The sequence below is a fragment of the Cephus cinctus genome, unplaced genomic scaffold (genome assembly GCF_000341935.2).
Source record: "Cephus cinctus unplaced genomic scaffold, Ccin1 Ccin1_scaffold0378, whole genome shotgun sequence".
Classification (NCBI taxonomy): Eukaryota; Metazoa; Arthropoda; class Insecta; order Hymenoptera; family Cephidae; genus Cephus; species Cephus cinctus.
In genome coordinates, this window is record NW_014333067.1 from 150,714 (window position 1) to 165,886 (window position 15,173).

Genomic DNA, 15,173 nt, shown 5'->3' on the forward strand with positions numbered 1-15,173 from the left:
CTAGGTACCGCATTATTAATTCGTATCCCCAATGTTTTATGTAATTTGAAATTTTGAACTCTAATTTCGGAAAAATGTTTGTGACAAATATTTTTCATGTTTTAATACGTAAAGTAATGAGACGTTTCGTGATTTTGGAGCCTTAGGAATCACGAGACTTTTTGTAGGGTTTGTGCACTTGGCAGGCGTCTTCAGAAGTAATTAGACATTGGAGTTTTTAAAATAAAAAGATGATGATATATTGTCCTATAAATTACAGACTAGGTATCCTTAATATTCTGTTTTGTTTCTCTCACACATGCACACACTTTTATAATTGTCTCTAGTTTGATAGTCGTACCGTAGGCGACAAGAAGTGTTTTTGCTTATGTACTCTTTCTGCTAGCCGTTTGGGATGGAGAGAGAGGTAGCTGGATCCACAATACAGCAGATTGCACAATGCGTTCGATGACCGTGGGCCAGCTATTGGTTCGGATGATAATGATTCAGTACTCACAGGAGATCACAATGAACCCCGTTTGCTGAATCCCTTATCTTGAGGATAGGTCAGGCTCAGATAGCTACTAATCAAAATGATATTGGGAGCTGAGCTTTTTAAGGAGTGTGGTTGTTATGCAGTGGTCGATTTCTGACAGCTCCAGCACAATGCTTTCGATGCAGAATATCTACAAGGATGGCAGATTTCCTGATACAGGGTGGAGACACAATGCTTTCCAAGACCAGGAACTGCCGAGGATGAGTTCCCACAGTTTGCAGTACAATGATCTACAAGGATAGCAGATTTCCTAATACAGGATGGAGACACAATGCTTTCCAAGACCAGGAACTGCCGAGGATGAGTTCCCACAGTTTGCAGTACAATACTGTTCACTGGTTCGCTCTGGAACAGAGGATTGGTTTTCTCCTAGCTTTTTGATAATTTATACTTTCCAAATCTTTACTTGCTTCTTGTCGTCTTGTGGTGTACAAGGGTCTTGTCGATTCGTCTAGATAGACACGAGTGAGTCTCCTATCGAGGAAGCCGCTGCTTATATCCTCGATAGGCATACGTTAAAACCAGTGGGGATAACGATTTTTATCCTCCCGAGGCGTTAACGTCGCTTTTTGGATTCAATTATTTTGATTTATTATTTGATTTGATTATTTGATTTGACTAATTGGATTAGCGGTTTCTTCAAGTACCGGCTTACTGGTATTTCTATTGTCTTCGGCGCGTGCCGGCTTATAGCGTCTGGGCACTTTGTTTGGTTTGATTACAGTCTGCCGTATTTCGGATTCTAGGAATATTAAAAGTAATAATTTCTAATATTACTTCCTCATAACTGTCGCTGTGACTAGTTTCAAGGGAATTACGCAATATTAGAGATTTAAAGGTCCTGTGTTCCCTTTCCTTTATCGGCGTCGCTGTGAGAGGTCGATAGGATTATTGAGGAAGTCTAGGATTTGAGGAGTTCTCTCAGATACTGTTATGCACATCCACAGTGCGCTATGCACTCTTATTTGGGGCTCTTGACGTATCAATAATCGAGAATGGATGATTAGGAAGGAAAAAGGATGGAGGATAGGGGGGTATAAGGGTGGAACGTTACAGTATATTTTCAGGCCCTAAGCACAATTATCCACATTTATATGTCTTACTGGATATAACTCTTCGGGTGCACTACCCAGAATATAAATTGTTAAACGGATACGTACCCGCAACCTAATATCGTAAATGGCTGCGAGTGCTTCGGCCACGCAGTCTATAAAACTATTTAGAAATAACGGCGGTCATTATTTTTTGAACCAATATTTTTAACGTTGCAATTCGTACTAGAATTCGAACCGCGTACTCATAATTGTGCGAAAACTAACTACCATAAAAAAGATAGGGAATAACATACTTCGCTACACATTTAGATTTGCAATTTGAACACATTTGAAAGCGATATTTCAGACATCCGTAATTTTTTTTTTTTTTTTTGACAGTAGCTGATCGATATGTTACAAATTATGTTAGTGTCTTAAAACATTCTACACACCAAACGGTAATCCTGTCAAAGAATATTTTTATAACTTTGGAGCAAATACTTGTGCTTATGTCCAGAAATACCATCATAACTTTATATTATATTAGGTATAGTTGGTACTAAATTTTGATTTCATAAATGTTTATGAGGTAAGTACTCGAAATCGAAATGTTATTGTAATTGACCTGATACTTTTAACTTGGACATATTTTTGCCAATTTCCTGTTTAAATGGTGAACAAATTAGCATCTAATTCTATGAGATTTAGGTTAAACGAAAGAGGAGTTTATTCATTAGATAATTAGCCGAGCAGTATAATGGAACAATTGGTTTCGATTTTCGAACAAATTTGTTCTTTACGTGAATATGAGTGCCAAGGGTCATTTTCCATGGAAGCAAATACCTTCACTGTATTGGGTGCGATGATGTGGAAAACATACTCTGATTTAAATATCAATGCAACAGCATTGGAACTACGGATACAATTGTGAACGAGCAAATAATTGACAGTGGAATCCCTGGGAAACAGATACATAATAGTGGGACAATATATGTATATTATATAGTTGGTTGACATTATCATGTTTACTAGGCAATACGCGGTGATGTCGCCTATTTTGAGACCGGTTAAAAAAGCATATTCATTATCGCTCATTTTAAACATACTGGGTATCCATTAGAAACGCGTTAACTGAATTCGGCTTTTACTGCAGAAATTAACGAATGGGTTAACCTCAATTGGCGGGTTTATTGAGTCGTAATTGAACCTGTATTTTGAATATCCTACTATTAAACCCAGTTTGTTTTGCCTTCATACGTAACATCTCTAATTCCTCTAGCTAATCATAATCTATATTTTTTTTCTTGCAAATCAGATATATTTTCTTTAGTACTCATGGCTTTCATCCGGAAACCATGAGTACTAATGACAATATTGGCCGTGAAAGCCTAAAATCTCGATATATTTTCTTTTTCATAAAAATTATGTTTTTGTGAAACACAAATTTATAATACATTAAAAACATTCATTTTGTTATGATAAATCGTTTGAGCACGCAGTACAGATTAGGTTTTCAGAGCATATTCTTTTCTCCAACTTGTTTCTAAACTGATACTAATCATTTTTTGAAGTGGATGTATCCTCATGTGTGTGCGCATGCGCGTATTTCCTTCTGTGTGCAGATGTGTCATTAGGTACTATGGTCTATTTATTTTACCCAGCATGAGCCGCGTCCCAGGTAGGAGCTGCTAGCTCTCAACGATTGGATTACGCTTGGTCCAACTTTGGCCTGAATATAATAACCAAGTTTATGCCAAATTTCGGTATTTCAATCGCAGACCTAAGCCCTAGCCAGGTCGCGGCCAACTTCATAGCGCCAATCGTTGATTTCATCTAATCACTATTTTCGTCTATTTGACTTATTTCTTTTCAATTATTCAGAGCTGATAACATTTTTTGCTATGTTACTTTGTAAAATTGAATCTGTGAAAATTTCACTGATTGTTTCAGGTGTTTGAAGATTCACTGAAGAAATAGTGATTTTAGATCCAATCCATTACCAAATGAGTGACTTTGTGTTATACGAGTCCTATAACGGGTGTTTATTGTCGCGGTATCATAGACTATGTTTACACGACGGTCTTAAACCGGTTTAGTTAACACTAATCTAAAGGAATTGACCAATCATAGACATTTATACTCGTAAGAAATATTTTGGATTGGTCAATTCTTTTAGATGATTATTAATTAAACCGGTCTAAGCCCGTCTTGTGACCGTAGTCATATTGTTTTTCACACTCTTACGTCAAGTGCAAGTCGCTGCAGGTGATAAAAACTGGTCATATTTACGAACGATAAATTGATGCAGCTTGTACCTACTGTGACGTTGTTCCGTCAACAAAACGTAAATCCCCCAAAACCCGGAATCCCGAAGTACAGGTGGTCTCGGCAAAATTGAAGTTTTGAGCGCGAAGTACCCTCAAAGGAGTACACCACGAGCTCTAGGCTCGTTACCGATACAGTAAGAGGCGCAAACGATAGTCAGTTCAGGGTTCAGGTAACCAGTTGCCACCAGGCGAACTACAACCCAAGGGCCTTTCGGCCAAACGTAACAGATAGGGGCATCATGGCCAGTAAAGAAGGGTACAAAACATACCTGAACCTAAGGGTTACCCGGAACTTCAAGAGGTAAGGAAGAGGTAGCAAGCCAAGGACTTCAGGGAAGCGATAAGAAACACTACAATAAAATAGTCCAAATTAATCAGTTAACGTACCGAAGCTGTATTAAGCCAAATCAACAATCCAAATAATCGGGAAGTTCAACGGAAAATGTATAAACGCGTTAGAACGGCATTAAGAGAGATGCGAGTGAAAGCCAAGCATATGTTACAAAAGGCCTAAAATTAATTCACAATAATCGTAATCAAAAACGTAATCTATACAGTGCAAAAGAAATTAGAAAAATATAGGAGATTATCGGTGGGTCCTATTTATCGAAAATTGCGGCGACGCAAGGTGAACGTTAGCCTTGACGCGAATAAGATGCCGGCTCGATATTTCTTAAGAACAATATCAACGGAAAATAATGCGGACTATCGAATTAATCTAATAAAATTCAACTAATCGGAATAAATTAACAAAAGTCGGAACGGAGGAGGAACGAATACGCGGTAAGTGGCTAGAACGCGACACGCCGGAAGGACGTTCGCAGTACGCAAAATTCTGAAATGTTCCACAGGTAATATGAGTAAGAATAAAATAATTTTCGGCAACTATAATAAAATACGACACACAAGAAATGCTTCACAAAACAATGGAAAATATCGCATACAATCAACTAGGAAAAATCGTTACAAAGCCAGAAATTGCATTTCAGAAAAATCAGAAAAAGTCTTAGCAAAAAGAGAGATTTCAAATTAAATAGCAGTTCGAGAAAAGAAAAGAGAAGAAAACGGTGAGGTATCCTGATACTTACAAATTTAAGGCCTGCCGATTGTCCACGACAGTGCCTCCGTTCGGCCGAGAAGCCGCCTGAGGAACCTCGACCCACCAGACCCAGCTTTTCAAAGGCTACGCCTACAAGACTGCCGCCCGTCTGCATCGGCCGACTTCGCCGGTGCGCGTCAAAGCTCAAGAGAGCTCGGTCATCTCCGTCAACGTTCGTCCCGTTCCGGTGCCGTTTCTGTCTCACGTGGGCTCGCTCGCCAACGATCACCGATCGATTCTTCATTGTCGTGTGAAGCATAGTAATGGATAGCTGTACAAACATTTCGGAAGAGTGAGAGTGAGTGAGAGAGAAAGAGATCAGTTGCGGCCATGCATCATTTTCGCTGTTTCTTGCCGCCTTGGGGTTCTCTTGCTTGAGTTGCATTGCTTACTTTTCTTTTTCTTGGTGAGTTTTTTCGCTTTCATTGATACTTTCTGCCGTTTCTTATTGAAAATTGATTATAGTATACGTGCACGGCTAAACCGTCCGTTTAGCCGGTAGCCGATTCCCTTTTCGTTATAGGGCGAATGTCTTCCCGCTTATTATAGCATAAAGGAGATAGTGCCGTTATAATTGTATTATTGCGTCTTCGATTTTTTGCTTTTCTTATGTGATTTGTGATTTACATCCCTCGTGTGAATAACGAATTTTCTGGAATCTTCGCCAAGTGTACGCGGTGGAATCTGTCTGCCCGAGCGTTTGAGAGCCAGATTCTCTCGCTGCCTATTTATGCTATTTTGCCAATTATCATAAGATATCGTTTACCTTAATAATGCTATTGTTTCAAAACTGTAAATTACGTTGAGATTTCCGAACCCTAAGTTCTGTTGATTTTTATGGCGAACTCACGCCTGCCCTATTCTGAATATCTGGACACTTTACTGTTCCTCGGCTCTCTTTTCTTTTGAGCTGTTATAATTTAATTTGAATTCTCTTTTTGCTGAAACTTTCGTTGATTTTTCTGAAGTACGATTCTTAGCTGTCACGACTTCTTCTAGTTTAGTGTATGCGATATCTTCCGTTCTTATTTTTGTGAATCATTTACTGGGTGGCGTATTTTATTATCGTTGCTGAAAATCATTCTATTCTCACTTATATTGCTGGTGGAATATTTGAGCCTTTTGCGTATCGCGAACGTCGTTCAGACACGTCGCCTTCTAGCCGCCCTCCAAGGTGACCATTGTTTTTTATGTTCCTTTACCTCGTGCCTTCTGCCGGTTTTTGAGATTTTACTACCCGTTCCGAGAACGCCGTACTATTGCAACGATAATTAAATACTCGTTATAATATTTTATTTTCTGAATTATGATATTTTTGGTGTGCCATATTTTGTCTAGTGGTAAATGCCATGCCCCTATCCGTTTAGCTTGGCCGTGTGGCCCTTAGATTTAGTTTACCTGGTGGCAATCGGTTGTCCTGAACCGTTTCTTTTTTGCGACTCTTACATTATCGATAAAACGAGCCTAGAGCTCGTGGTACTTCTTTGTGTGGGTACCTGGCGCCCAACATTTCGAATTTCGCCTAGAGCACCTACGCTTCCGAATTCTAATCTTTTTGAGTTACGTTTTGTTAACGAAAAAGTAACGTCGCGTACACCCAATACATTCAATTCGCTAATGTAATTTTCTGAATCATTCTGTTAATTTCTCCTGTTAATTACATTTGTAGTAATCCTTCTTTGTCATTCTATTATTTCTTAGATTTTCTTCAGTAACGACTTCACTAACTTGATCAGATTCTATTATTGTTTCTGGATCTATAATATATTACGTTGAGATAAATTTTCTGATATAGAAAATATTGAAGAGATATGACTTTTTTTTTAAATTTAAATTGAGTGAACAATTTGTATACATTTCTTGATTTATTCGAGATTGCTGTAGACAATTATTGTCATTTAATAAGTTGTTTACAGAAATCTTTACAATATTATGGAAAAAAACATAGTTTTTCTTTGATATACTTACGTCGACGTCGTTGATGCTCAGCATTTTCTTTGCACCTAGCTCGTTTCAATTCTTTCTCTTCAGATATACGATAAATTTTAAAAGTTATTAAAATATAAGTAATTTTTTCGTTATAAATCGAGTTTTTGTTTATTTCATATATAAATCCTTTCCAATTGTTTGAAGACATGTATACTAAAAAAAAGTGCAATTCAGTAATATTGTTTGTATCTGAGAGTTTAACAAAAATGTAAGGAAAATATTGATATTTGTCTATTAAAGACTTTTGCTTTCAAATAATTCTAATTTCAATCAATGTTATAATTTTCAGTCATTTTATATATCATATTCGTTTTGTTCAATTAAATCATTATGCCATTATCATCATCACAATCGTCATTGTTATAATAAATCCTTTTTTTATATTAAGAAAGATATTATAATCTAGTATAATATATAATACAATGAATAATTTGTAATGCACTTATATTAACATAAAAATACAATAAATATTTTTTTGCAATACTGTATGGAAAGTTCACAGTTTTTGCACCAAAAAACAAGCATAAAATGGGAATGTTATGATTCCCGCACATTCTGAACTTATCAAGAATCGGCCATTTCGTGCTTCTTTGTGATGCGTATTCTGTGAACTTTCCGTACATTGTTGCAAAAAATAGTATATGATACGCGTACGGGTTGGCGATTCCTACTCGTGTGACATTTGCCGTTACACTCATCAGCAATCATCAACTTTCTGTCCTTGTATCATAATGTACTAATAATATACTTATGATAATATATAAAAATAATAATATTAAATTCAGAGTTCAATCAAATGAACTGTATCACGTGTAGTCTTCTGTCATTGATTTGACGTTGATTTTGATCAAACACTTTCCACCTGTAAAAAGAAAGAATTTTATTATACAGGGTGAATCACGAATCGTGATCAGTAGAGATTACTTTGTTATTAGCAGTCCGATCGAAAATGTTTTTATCAGCTTTTGCATGGTTTCAAGAGAGCTTTAACGTGATAGTGAAAAATTACTGGTCAACTCTTTTTTTAAAATGTTTTTCAAGGTTACCTTGAATTTTTTGCAACTGAACATATAATTTTTTACGCCTGTCTGTTAGAGGATTTCAAGACGAATTCGGCACATGTAAGGACATGACATTTTTTTCATCTGGTTCGAAAGAAAATTAAAAAACTTTGTATCACAAGGAGAATCACAGCTATGCCGTTATTACGCATCCAATGTTGACAAGTCAAAATTTACCAATATTAATTGTAGCGATGTTCAAAATGGTGTCTACAAGCTGCAATGCACTCGAGTAGACGGTGAACAAAAGATTGTTTTGCATTCTTTATGGCCTCAAAAACATTTTCGATCGGACTGCTAATAACAAAGTAATCTCTACTGATCACGATTCGTGATTCACCCTGTATAATAAATATAAAAATTGTATTTTTAAAATTATAGTCAAAATTGATATTTTTGCTACATGTAATGTTTATGAATTCGATATCATTTTTTGACAGTTTCCACATGTGGCCTTCATAACATAAGGTCATATGTTAGAATAGAAAATGTATTTAGTGCAAAACCATGCATATACAAGGTTATTCAGTAGAAACACACCACCTGAACAAGGTTAAGGTCTACCAAAGTAATCAAATGGACGGTAATTGTAACCTGAGAAATTTCAATGTACAAATGCTTGTTATTTCTATACTAACAGTATATTGATAATTTAATTCACAGTATTCATTGAAAATTCAGTTGGTCTTAATTAAAATAATATCTAAATAGAATTTGGGATAAAATATTGTTTATAAGGACAAGATTTATAGTAGATATTTTTTAATTAATGGAAACCATTTTACTGAATGATTTTTATTTACATATAGTGTTTATTGGAGTTGCAAAATGTTGTGTGATTATGCATTTGCCTTATCCAATAGATTCAAATTAACATTTCACAGTGTATTACAATTTGTTTAATCTGTTGACAGCATGGACACAGATGACTCAGATTACGACTTAGATTACAGATTTAAAAAAAATAAAAATGGAACCTTGTGCAAGGTTATCCGAAGAAGATGATATAAAGTTTCAACTGGAGAAAGATATTTTAAATTTACCAGTTAAGCCAAGCTTTGCTCCAGAAGGAACCAGTAATATAATAATAGCCTTAATGGTACACATATACATTAAAAAACCTTTTCGGACGCTAAAAACTTCCCTGGAACTTTTGGCTGAACGATGCATACAAGGTAATATGAAAATAAATATTGTAACCTTATATAACGTACGAGTTTGGTATATTACTTAATGAGTTTCTGAAATTATGATTGTTGTGTTGTATAGCTGGAGAGTCACGAGAATTTAGTTGACAAATGTATATAAAGAAAAGGGTTGGCTCAAGTGAAGGTTCAGATAAAAGCAACACAGAGGCGGATAAATATTGTTGGTGTCTTAAGGCCTCTGCAAGACGATGTGAACCTGCAGAAAACAGTTGTAAGTATGCTTTTCCTTATAAAATTTACTACCCTGCTCTACCGCATTATGTTATGCAATAAATAAATGCTATAGAACTATTCTAACAAACCTTACATATACAGTCGCGGTCACATGGATAGCCTCACCCGTTTGAATCGCCGTGCGCTTGTTTTTAGTTCAGATTAAAAACAGTTACTACCTCTATTAAATATCTCCTCTAATTCTAAAATATCTGAGATATTGACTAGTTTATTTAGGTTTGTAGATAATGAGGAAAAAAAATTCTCATGGCTAGTCAAATAAGTATCCGAAATGAATAGCCTCATGGAAAAAAAATTACTAAATTTACAAACAAAAAAAAATATTTTTATTTTTAATATTTTGTACATTTACCTTTGTTCTTAATAACTTCAAAGATACGGTTGGGCATTGATTCATACAATGAATGGAGATATTCTAACTAAAGTTTGTCCCATGCATCGTGAACTGCTTTTATTAACGACTCGGTGTTGGAAAATTGACTGCCCTCTGCGTAGAGTTTTCGAGTTAACCATCCCCAAACATTTTTCATAATATTTAGATCAGGAGAGAGCGATGGCCATTCTAATAATTTCACTTTTTTTTTTGTTCAAACCAACGTTTTGTAGCATGAGCGGTGTGCATTGGGTCATTATCTTGCTGGAAAATCCACTTTTTATGACCACTTTACAAATTTTGTCGTATCCACTGTCAAGGAGATCTACAGTGAGTAACTTTAATATTCGGATACTATGAGATTTTTACTATATTACGTTATAACTTTATTTCTAACAAAAAAAAAAAAATGATTAAGGATTATGATGACGTGTACGCTTAATAAACAATAGCGTACATTTTATTTACATAACTTGCAACAGTTGTTACACACTTGTTGTTAACACTAAAAAATAGAAAAACGGATCTTACACAAAGCCCGTACACATGAATTAACGTTAAACATAAAACCTTTTTTTCGAAGTCGTCTAAATGCCTTGGTACTCCACACCGGATCAGCTTACTCCCAGTCACTGTCCGTTTCATCATTGGATTGGAGCCCTATGATAATAGGATCCACGGGGAATCCTTCCGGGACAATCATTTTATTATACTCGGCCTTGATCAACTCCGTAACATGGTTGACACAATTTGCCCAACTGTGACAGAATACAACATTTTAAATACTGCAATCATATCATTTTTTAATACCTTTGTCTGCGAAATGTATTGGATAAGCCAATATTTCACAACTACTGTCTGAAAATAGAAAGTTAATGAAAATCCATTGTAAACGTTTACAATATGCTGAAAGTCGTTTTTTTTTGCGTTATAAATGGATGTTCAAGAACAGTAGTATCAATTATAAATTAGGATTAAACCATTGGGAGGTCACTGTTTCAAGGGCTTCTTCCCAAGTCTGTCTGACTGTTGCTTCATTAAAAACTTGTCGTTCTGGTAACAGGCTGTTGTAATATCTGTAAATGAGTTATAAGAGTGTGAAGGGCTATTGCAGCAGGTATTATAGATATAGCAATCGGCTACCCGTTTTAGCGCAGGTAGTTTGAAGCAGGAGCAGGAGAAGAGGCAGTGTAAGATAGGGTCGTAATAAGCAGATTAGTGTAGCGTTGTTTTCTACAGAGTAAAAGGATAGATGTGTACCGTTTAGCCAGACCGCATACCAATTCGATAACATTAAATTCTCAATGATAGGGCGGTAAGCGGAGTACCTGGTGCCCAGAAGCCAATATCAGTTCGTCTACCCTGAACCTATTAATTAATAGAGGACAGTCAGGATATGGGAACAGTTTGGAGATTGGAAACCCAGGACGATAAACCATGACACTGAAAAATAATATTTATACGTTGCATGCACACCTTTTTCTCTCTCTCTGTGTAACTGCTAGCTGCTGCAGAACGGCTCATATCGCATTCGGTGGAATAGGCACGTTTCGTTTTTCAAGAAAATCCTGATATTCGTGTTTTTTCCACGACGTTGTAGGCTGTTTTTCTGCAACAGCACTGTGGTACGGTGCATTATCCAGTACCACAATGGAAGGCTCATCGCATTACGCATGTTTCTAAAATAAACTCGTCTTCTTAATGCTTCCAATGTCTTATCAGGACCTAGATGAGCTATAGTGTTGTGGGTTTCCATAATTACATCACGACGCATCTCTTCATCAGTTAATTTCATTAACTTTATTACAGGTGTCATGGAAAGTTTCTTGTCCAGCACCCTCTTTTCAATGACGACGACTGGCATCATTTAAAGCTTTTGATCCATCTGATCCTGAGATGGTTCCTCAAGATTCTCCTGGATAGGTTGATCGCTGCATCCAATTCCTTCCTGGTAAGTAGTCTCTATACTATTGATAAGTTTGACAGTTTCCTCGGATATTGGCTTCATAACAATTTTATTTGTTGTATTTGCTCTTACGAATGTGATCTTCTGTGCTATTACCTCTGAGCTTATTACCTTAGATTTTGCTTTAACTAGGCCTGGTACCCTTTTGTTAATGACTGGTTCCTTTCTGCCCGTGATATAACCTAGGTCTTTGAAAGTGTTCACAAACTTCCCCTGTTGCTTGTTATCCTCTTGCAGAGCCTCTTCGATGCTTTAGGGTTATGTTGCTTCTTATAGCAAGGTCCTTAATCAGGAACTCTCGCTATTTCTCCAATAATGACTTCCTTGAAGTTTTGTTCGAACACCTGTTCGATTGTTTCAGGGTCTTTGTCCATGTTTTTTATTTTGTTATGTTCATATCGGTTTGCAATGTAGTTTTCCTTTTATTGTTATAGGTAGCTCTTATTCCGCACAAGACAGCGAGCGCGCGTTTTCAGAACGAACAATTGACTCGACTCTCCACGTGCTCTCTTACTATTGGTTGCGCGCTCCACGTTGGTGGCGCACTCTTCAAAGTCCCTCGGCGACTACAATATTGTATTATTTGACTCAGAGTGTGCATCATATATTGCTATAAGTAATCTAGAAATTTTTTGAATACTTGTTTTTCTCATCTGGTGATAATCACGGCTATCTATTTGACACCTTTATTTAGCAACAGTTAGAGAACCAAATTTTTGAGTAATCGTAACTTCTCTTTGTACTTAAAAATAAAATATAACGATCTAGAAAAAAATAGAAACGTTCTGCTAGCACCGGTTAGAACATAGGCTGTACGTTCTCATGCCATTGCCAATGCTGAATCTTTAGCAATGTAATAAATATGGATGAATCACATTATTTAACTACCACTCAAGGATTATTGAAAATGACAAACGTATTAACTTTTTACCACGGGCGAGTTCTCCGCCGCGGTAGCCCCGCTGAACGGGCCGCTGCGGCGCGTCGCAACTAAATTGCAGTCTACGCGAGACTGGTCGTCAGCGACTGCGCTCGCGCCTCGCTACAATTGTAACTGGTTTGACGGTGTTTCAAATCACCGAACAAAACAAAATTTTTCACAAAACAGAGTATTTATAACGTCTTAACATGCGCACTTTTAATTACAGTTTAAGAAGAAATAACATTTCGCAATATAATAATATTAAATAGTATAATATGATAGTATAATTATAATGGCCTTTAGTAATGGAATTGCGCATGATAGTTTTCAAAGCACGGTGTAATACATAAGCCAACATCACAAATCTCGCACTGATATCGTGATTCGCACCTCCTGTCATTTTTAAACATACTACGCATTTTCGCAACGGGTTCTTTCCTTTTGTTTTTTCATTTTTATATAGTGAGGGGAAGTGTCTTCCAGTAAGGCGAAGTGGATTCGTTTGTCCGAATTTATTAGCAGTCTTATTCTTATAGCTTGATTGATAACGACTTAAAAGTTGTCGAATTAATTCTAGATGAAATTTTGCCATTGAGACTTGCTTGCCACTTTTTAACTTTAATAGGCAATAAGACTTCCAAATGCACATATGAATTAAATGAAAAAAAATACTTTTTGTACCACTTCAGAGCTTTGCGTTGTGAGTGAATGGTGCTGATGACCATGTCTATCTACAATTTCCATCAATGTATTGTAATCGACAACATACTTCGGTTGTTTAATCATTTTACGCGTTCGGTAATGACGTTTCGTCTGAACAAATTCCTCATTATGGAAAGAGGAAAGCATATATACTTCCCTCTTATTACACCATTTCATCGCTAATAAATGCCTCGAGGACCGAGGACCTCCTCAGGCATTGCTCAAAATGCCCACCTTCGACCGCAATGCAAGCTCGTATTCTGATTATAAAATTGCGCTTTACATTTACGAGCATCTCGGGAGTGACGGTAGCAAACGCTTCGTTTATCCGGCTTCTTAAGTTTTCGACCGATCCAACAGGATGTCGATAAACCTTCTCCTTGATGTACCCCCAAAGGAAGAAATCCAGCGGGTTTAGATTTGGAGATCTTGCAGGCCAGAGCACGGGTCCACCGCGACCAATCCATCGGCGTGGAAAGGCATGGTCAAGTTCTACTGGCCCAGGTGGCGCGCGCAACGCTGGACAGAATTTACGTCGGGCAGCAGCAACGCTGCCGTACCCGTCTATATTTCATTGTTAACTACAACTAGAATAGTTAACATTGTTAACATTGTAAACTATTATAATTATAATGTTATAATTAAACCCGCAGACGCTCTTGCAGCGTCTCGATGGGTGTCCTGTAGACGACTGACTTCACGTGTCCCCAGAGGATGAAATCCAATGGCGTCAGGTCTGGGGAACGTGCCGGCCAGCGACGAGGTCCTCCTCGTCCGATCCAGCGCTCCGGAAACATACCGTCGAGTTGATGACGAATGATGCGGGCTCCATGTGCAGGAGCCCCGTCGTGCTGCAGCCAGATCCTCGTCAGGTCCTCTTCCAGCAGTCCGCTGATGCGCAGGAGGGGTTTTAGGTTGCGCCTGAGAAATCCATGGTATTTCTCGGCGGTCAACGTTCCCTCAAACTGGAAAGGTCCTATCTGAAATTAAAAGAGCAATTTGTTTTAAGAAAAAAATTTAACTTCAATTCCAAGATTACTTACCAGTTTATCATTAATTATTCCTGCCCAAAGATTTACGGAGAATCGGCGCTGATGGCTCACAGGTATCGGAGCGTGCGGATTCTCTGAAGCCCACACGTGAATATTGTGTGTATTCCAGCATCCAGACCGTCCGAAAGACGATTCATCGGTAAACATAATGTTTCCGATGAAAGTCGAATCTTCCTCGTGCCTCTGGAGCAGCCACTCACAAAATTCACGCCTGATAGTGTAATCAGATGGCTGAAGCTCTTGGACACGCGTATAGTGATACGCGTGCCACTTCTCAGCTTTTAAGATCCTATGGATCGTGCCTCGCGATAATCCTAGCGAGCGCGCCACCGACCTCACGCTCGCCGTCGGATCTTCGCGAAACGCGTCCAAAACACGCTCCTCACTTGCGGGCGTCCGTCTCTGACGCGGTGCACCTGTTCCTTGGTGATTAGGCATCGCATTTCCGGTGGACTGCATGTAGTGATACGCGTGCCACTTTTCAGCTTTTAAAATCCTATGGATCGTGCTTATTTTCTCGAGCACTACACATATCAAAAAATTATTGAAATCGGTGGGGTCGGGTTGGGGGGGTTTCCTTGTTAGTATTAGAAATAATTTCCTTAGTATTCTTGTTCTTAGTACACTTCATGATATACTAATGAAAAATTCATTTTTCTCTCACCCTTACG

General features: G+C 37.6%; 1 long non-coding RNA gene across 3 annotated transcripts; it reads left to right on the top strand.

The window, feature by feature from the left end:
• The first annotated feature begins 5,246 nt into the window (after positions 1-5,246).
• Positions 5,247-12,705, top strand: LOC107267243. 3 transcript variants are annotated; one of them, XR_001537580.2, is made up of 6 exons: positions 5,247-5,401; positions 8,960-9,220; positions 9,315-9,464; positions 10,094-10,190; positions 11,670-11,811; positions 12,261-12,705. It is a non-coding gene; the product is annotated as an uncharacterized LOC107267243 (long non-coding RNA). The 3 variants fall into 3 exon arrangements; XR_001537581.2 differs by having other exon boundaries at positions 8,992-9,220; XR_003059530.1 differs by lacking the exon at positions 10,094-10,190.
• The last annotated feature ends 2,468 nt before the right edge of the window (positions 12,706-15,173 follow it).